The sequence below is a fragment of the Physcomitrium patens genome, chromosome 13 (assembly GCF_059467195.1).
Source record: "Physcomitrium patens ecotype Gransden chromosome 13, ASM5946719v1, whole genome shotgun sequence".
Taxonomy (NCBI): domain Eukaryota; kingdom Viridiplantae; phylum Streptophyta; class Bryopsida; order Funariales; family Funariaceae; genus Physcomitrium; species Physcomitrium patens.
In genome coordinates, this window is record NC_143422.1 from 444530 (window position 1) to 452385 (window position 7856).

Genomic DNA, 7856 nt, shown 5'->3' on the forward strand with positions numbered 1-7856 from the left:
CTCCAAATTTGCACTATTTTAGATATGGAGATGATGGATTGATTCCTATAAGGTTTGAAACTTAGAGTCTAGTGAAAGGTGGAGCTAAGGAATCCACAAATATTCAAAGAGTCAATTTGGATTGTAGAGAAGGTCAATGCAATAGACTTTAGAAATTATGGATCATGACCTATAATACAAAGTCCTATGTCACTATCTAATACTATGGCACAACAACCAATGCAAATGGAAATTGATGCCTTACAAGGATCATTAACACCACAAAGATAAAAAATATTAGTGCAAAAGAGATTGTGTTTCTATTGTCAAGAGCCATGCCATCAAATCGGAGGTTGTCTAAAATATCAAAATTCAAGTACCAACAAGACAAGGCGAGTTTATAGTCTTGAAATTCACCAAGATGATAATGAATCAGAGCAAGAAAATAGGGCTCTTCAATAAACGCACTAAAGACCAATATTGACAATAGCTATTGTTTCTTAGAGACAAATAGCATGGCCTTGGATAACTATAAAAAGAGTCGATTGGTGCATCCAATAGAACTACTAAGAGGGTTGATGATTGGCTTGGAATTAAAACTAAAGAAATAAAAAAAAAATATATATATATATATATATATATATATATTGCAAGTAACTAAGAGAATGTATTGAGTGAGACATATAAAGAAGAAACCTTGAGATTAACAAATGCCTACATCTTAGGAGAGAGATTCAAGGTAACAAAGCTAAAGTATGATGTTATCTTTGATATGCCATGGCTAAAGATGAAAAATAAGCAAGTTGATAAGAAAGATAATCTCTTTTGAAGATAGAAGACGCAAAGTGACTCTTTGCACCTCTACATCAAGTGAAGAAGAAAGACAATCTCCAATCAAAGACTTATCTATAGGGACGACCTTTATGAAGAAGCAAATACAATATGAGCAATCAGTATATATAGTGATTTCAAATCTTGAATTAGTAGTGAGAAGGACAATCAAAGGAGTAAAATATGCAAACCAATTCATATAGAAATATTAAGATGTCTTTCCAACTGACCTATCAAGTAGCATACCTCCTAATCGATGTGCCCTCTTTCAAATAAAACTATTGCCTAAAGCCAAACTTGTAAGTCGACGATTTTATTGCCTAACACCAAAAAAACTTCAAGAGTGATAGAAGACATTAGATGAATTCTTAGAGAAAGACCTCATTCGAGAAAAAACATCACCATGGAAAGTACCTGAATTCTTTGCATCCTAGAAAGATAGAGGACTTTGCCTTTGTATCAACTATCAAAGATTCAATAAACAAACTATTAAAAATGTATATCTACTTCTATGTATAGATAATCTTTTTGATCAATTTTGAGATATAACTATCTTTAGTAAATTAGATCTTTGGAGTGGCTATTGATAAATACTTATTACAAGAGAGAATATAAAAAAGACAGCATTTTGTATGTGCTATGCACATTTTGAATGGCTGATTTTATCTTTTGGCCTTACCAATGCTCCAACCTCTTTTATGAATCAAATAAATAGATTATTTTGATGTCTTTTGGATAAGTTTGTATTTTTTTTCATTGATGATATTTTTGTTAATAATAAAATCCGTGAAGAGCGTGAGCAATATTTATGATAAGTGCTGCATCGGTTATAAGATAGTTACTTCTATTGCAAGCAATCAAAATGTAAAATTTAGAAGTTGGAAGTTAGGTTTTTAGGACATGTAGTGTCTTCCAAAGGCATGCAAATGGAGCAAGATAAGGTAAAAAGAATGAAGGATTGGCCAACCCTCAACGATGCTTCTGAAGTTTGCTCATTTTTAGGCCTTGTTAGATAGTATTACTATTTCATTTGGTAATTTGCTCACATTATTGTCTCATTGACAAACCTATTGGAGAAAGGTGCTCCATTTGAATAGAAATTAGAGCAGCAAAATGCCTTTGATAAGTTAAAGGAGGCATTCATTACTACTCCATTGTTGCAACTATTGTCATAATGTAATACAAGTAATAGGTAAAAGAGTGTAAAAATTATTATATTATAGAAGATCTTAGTTCAAAATATTATAGCAAATTATCTTAATAATATAGATAATAGTCAAAAGGATAGTAAAACTAATAAGTATTAATATTACCTTTTATAAAATGAACTTCTATTTATTTTTGTAGGACCATAAATAAGACAAAATAAAGTAAATTAAAAAAATTGAATGATATAAGCATGTATAGGAAAGTGTTAAGAGTAGATTTTAGCAAAATTTATTTCAAGAAGACAAGAATTGATACTCGAAGAGGATTGGTTGTCAACCTGGATCAAAATCAAATTGCTAAGTACAAAACTATACACCTACAGTGATTCTAGGATTTTTTTGGAGATTAGAGAATGTAATTTGATAGCAAAATTGATAAGGTTTCTATAAGCATTGATTTTGTGTGATTTAAATTTGTAATGACTTTGTAAGAGCCTTACAAAGTCGAGATTATTTTAGATGACTCAAATTTTTGTGAAATAAAAGAGGGTTGATATTTTAGGCAATTTCAAAAGTTTTGTAGGAAATCTATAAGTAAATTTTTGTAGATTAATATTTATAGTTGTACTTAATATGTATTGAGAATTTTAGCTTGATTTAACGATTGAATTGAGGATAATTGAGGATTAAGTGGATCAGAGTCTCAAAAAATAGAATTTTAATTCTAATAAAGATTCTTAAGATTTTTTGTAATTTATTAGTTGGATTTGAATGAAAGTTATGTATGTGGATAGTAGACTTGTTTTTCTATATATATGAGAAATTTCAAATCAATTAAATGATGCAAAAAGGAGATATTAGCATTGAAAGATTAGCATTAAGGTTGGAGAAGGAGGCCGGCCAACATCCGAGCAGATTTTAGAATTTTTCTTCCATTTGGTATGTATAATTGTCCTCAAATTTGTTGTACTTGTTTGTAAGTAAGATATTGAGAGGTATGTATAATTTTAAATAAAATCAATGGTTTAATAAAAAGATATCAAGGTTCTAAACTACCTATAGATTTGGTTTAGGATTAAAGATTTGGTTAGGATTTGGTTTAGGATTTAGGATTTGATTAGGATTTGGTTTAGGATTTAGGATTTAGGATTTAATTAAGATTTAGTTTAGGATTTATGGTTTGGTTAGGATTTGATGAGCATTTGGTTAGGATTTCATTTAGGATATAGGATTAATTAAGATTTGATTTAAGGTTTAGGATTTGGTTAGGATTTGTTGAAGTCTATTAAGGTTTCAACTAGGATTAAATTAGAACTTAATTGATATTTATTTAAGAGATATTATAAATATTTTAATATTTTTTTGAGTTTCTTAAGGATTCTTTTAAGGTATATTATGGATTATCTTTCAACTCTTTTAAGATTTTTTATTGTTTCTTTTGTAATTTCTTTAAGGTTTCTTTTTGAATTTTATTAAAACTTATTTAATATTATTAAGATTTAATTAGAATTTATTTTATATTCTATTAGAATTAGGATTTTTTTTATTATAATTTCTATTCTACCTTCCAGAGTTGGATGCTTAGTGCACTCTCAAACAATACTGTAAGTATTAAGATACCGTGTGATCCTAATCTTCTTTGTATGCTAGAAATTGATGCTTCCGAATTTATTATTGGAGTGGTGTCATGATATAATACGATTGTGTAGTGAAATTATAATTAAAATTAAATTTCTAATTAATATCTAATTATCTTAGTTCAATTATAATTTGAGGTATCTAAACATGGCTTTTATAAAAGCCTCTTAGATTATTTTCTTATCTTAATAGTTAGTAAGTTGAAAGTTAGTTAGTAATTTTACCTTCTATGTTGGAGAGACTCTTCTACTACTTTAGAAAAACCATAAGTTAATAAAATCAGAGAAGAAGAAGTAAATGGTTAGTATGGTTGATACTAAGGTCAAGTCAAGGATAGAATTGGGATAAAAAATCCTTAAGATAAGTTGGATTAATACCCGAGGATTGACCATTTGTGAGTTAGGGTCGAAATCAGACCTTTAGTCACTAAAACGACCACCGAGGATAAGTTAGGGGGTCATTTGAAGATCGAAGGTTAGGATTTGAGAGTTAGTTTGATATTCTTTCTAGAGACGACTTGAAGATCAATCTATACACCAATTTTGAGATAAAATTAACACTTGAAAAGAGAGAAATCATTATTGGGATTTCTGCTTGACTTTTCAAGTTGGCAACCAAGTGACATCAGTGCAATTTTTGGAGATTTTTTCGCAATCTATAAGTTGGATTGGGCTAAAAATTCTTGAGCATATAGAAGACTTACATTGACAATTGTATGCAAAATTCCACATCAAGTGGATAGTCGGATTGGATGTTATAGCTTGTTAAAGCTCATTGATTAGGATTTGGGCTTACAAGAAAAATCTAAATTGCTTAAATATGAAAGTAATAAGGTAATTGGAATTTATGTATGATTAAAACTACTAAGAAGAATATTTTAAGGACTTTTGAATTGAAATTCAGATTATATTCTTCTTGTATAGACGAAACCTATTAGGATTTCTTGGCTACTTATGAAATATAATTTTACCTTCCACAACTAGGTGCTCGGTGCAATCTTGAGCATAATAATACATAATATGACATAAGTGGTAAATCCGACATGAAAGTTTAAGGTGGAAGGTATTGGATTATATTTTTGGTTATTTAGAATTAATGGCGCTAAAAGGTAAGAAGGTTGAATTTGGGTTTTTTGATGGAGCTTTGGATGGAACTTCAAGTGGATCTTTAAGCGCAACTTCAAGTAGAATTTCTATTGGTGAACAAGGTATGTACCTTGATCCAAACACTCCAAAAATGTTTCAAGCAATTATATTATTTTTGCAAGAGCAACAAGGTAATGATTGCAAAGAGGCTTTGGCAACCAAAGCATTGCAAGCAGTTATTAACAAGGTTGACCAATTTGATTGGAGGGATATTTTCAAATATTTAAGATGTTATGTGCAGAAAATGGAATTAAAACATGTTTCTGAGAAAGAAATGATTCAATTATTTGAGCTTACTATGGTACCAGAGATTAGAGAGCATATAAGGTCTATTATGGGATAATTTGGAAGTTCATGGAAGGTATTTTCACATGCATTGAAGGATGAATATTTTTTGGAGGATACTGATCAAATTACCAAGAAATCATTCTTGGAATGGATTGAGCCACCTAAAAAAAATTTGCAAGCTACAAAATTATTAAGAGAATTTGAAAGGTAATCTTTTTGATTATTAAAAATGAAAAAATTAACATTGGGATCAAATAAGGTTGAATTGTTTCTTCAAGCTGCTAATCAAGAATTATAAGAGAAGTTAGAGGTTCTTTTTGAAGATAAAAAAGAAGAAGAAGGATTGACAACAAAGTGGAGAGCTATTGAAGATGCTATTGGATTACTGTGGTTGTCATTTTACTTATTCCGGAAGAAACCTCCTAGAATAAATTCATATAGGGAGATTCGAACACAGGGAAAGACCATGTATATGAGCTCCAATTATTAGGATCATGCAATTAATCGCTACTGCTCAATGCTTACCATACCGAAGAACACTTAATTTTTCTTCCTACTGTCCACTCTCTCATATCAATACAATAACATCCACAACAACGATTTCAATATCCTGTGTAATTCACGAACATACAAGCATATCTCAAACCCTGGAATGAACAACTTCTAATCCACAAAATTTGATCAAGACAATTCCTTCGATTACAATTCTTCTCCATTAAACTTACAACCTTCCGATAAATAGTGACTGAAAACTTCCATACGTCCTCAATCTTTCACAACAATTGATAAACAATGATCCATAAATAACTTTGTAAATCAAACATTAATTCATTAAATCAATTTTCTTCACTAGAATCAACACTAACACAAAAGAAACAAGAAAACTAAGGAGAAGAGATAGCACCAAGCTTATCCCCAGCTCAATATTATCGCAGTCTGGCCCTCGGCTCACGACTCTCATAATCTGGCATTTTCTTCCCCTCTTCCATCTTCCTTATACTATCCTGAGATATCAACTCCTATACTACAGATGATACCTACTTTTTTTGACTATTCATCCATTCTACCTACTGAACCACCTTTTCAGCAGTTATCTATCTCTGTTTTCACTACACACTAGGTATCTACATTCTGAAAATAACTACTTATTCTACATAGCTCCACTCCTAACTGTGCAGCATCCCTACAAACACAGTATTAATAAACAAAAATATATATATATATATATATATATATAGATATATTTTTAACTAGATTGTTCAATCTCTTCGATTTTTGGCACTGGCTCTATTTGGTCTTGTTCCAACACTATATCTTCTTCCTCCGACTTGTCCTGAATCTCTGTCTTTGATTGAGCTATTAAATCTTCATAATACACTCCCAATTCTTGAACCTGAGATTCCAATTGGAAGATTCTAGCATCTTTAACTTCCAATTGTTTCTACTGTTGTTGCAATTTTTCCTCCAATTTTCCAATTCTTACTTCCATTGAGGCAAATGTCTGTGACTGACTAATACTGACCAAATCACTCTCCAATTTCGTTATTGTTTCCTTCAAAACAACAATTTCTGCTTGTAGCTCATCCATATTGTTTCGATATTGGTCACCCAATTATTTCTTTTCAAGCTTCAATGCCTCCTTCTTCTCTCGTTCCATTGTCAAGGACAAAGACTCGATGAGGGAAAATATACACAAAAAGGCTATCTCGATATAATAAGTCAAAGTATAAACAAGTAGGTATATTAAAATAAAACTGGAATGGCTATTGCCACAAGACAAGAAACTAAAGACTCTTGAACCTGGACTAGAAGCAAAAAAGGAGTTGATAAGAGTGAAGAAGCCTTCACTCTTATCTCTATATATACTATCTAACTAGGGGCTACGTGGCGACGTTCTATAGGACCTCCAATATGTGTTGATTTTGTAGGACACATGCCTTGACTTACAAGGCAAGTTTTTCTACGTGTGGGCTTCATAGTTAGCTTGATCTTCAAGCTAACAACATGTGTGGCACATGGCCAACTTGTTGACCACGTTTCTAATCCAAAAAGTCAATTAAAGAGACCTATGAAGTCAAAGCAGCCTCTAGGAAGTTTCTAAGAAGCTTCTATATTAAATATTATAGAATTAACTTACTTTTATCTACTTTTATTTACTTCTACCTATTTTTATATGTAATTATTAGCTTACATGATTATGACTGTGACATCCATCTTCAATTAAGCGTTCATCTTCTCCTATTTCAATCTATACAATTTGTGAATTTGTAGTAATTCTTGTCTTTGATTTTTAAGGATATGTTGAATCCTCTGTTTCTCCTTTGATCAATTTTCTACTTTCTCATCTAATTCACGTTTCACTCGTATCCTGGATTCCGATTCTACCTTGATGACTTGTTCCTGTTCCCTGATTTTATAACTTTGCTCCAATACTATTTTCTTGCTCGCTTCCTCTTGCCTTTTTAAGCTACCCTCATCTTCGAGCTTACTCACTGTAACTTGCAGCTGAGAAATTTGATCCAATATAATTTTCTTAAAATTCCATCCTTCCGTTACACCTCGTTGAAACCCTAATTGGTTGCTTTTCTTTGAAATTGGTATTGGTATCATCATCTCTATTGTCGGCCGAATTGGAACTCACTTTGGTATAGATATTGGTCTTACTTCCTGTTTTGCCACTCTGCTGGATTTTCCTTCTTCATACACTATTACCCCTGGACTAACTGTTCCCGTTTGTAAACTTAGAATTACTGGTTGAGATTCCTGTTTCAATATATACTCAATCACTGAGTTTACATAATTGAAATATAATAGTGAAGCAAACTTC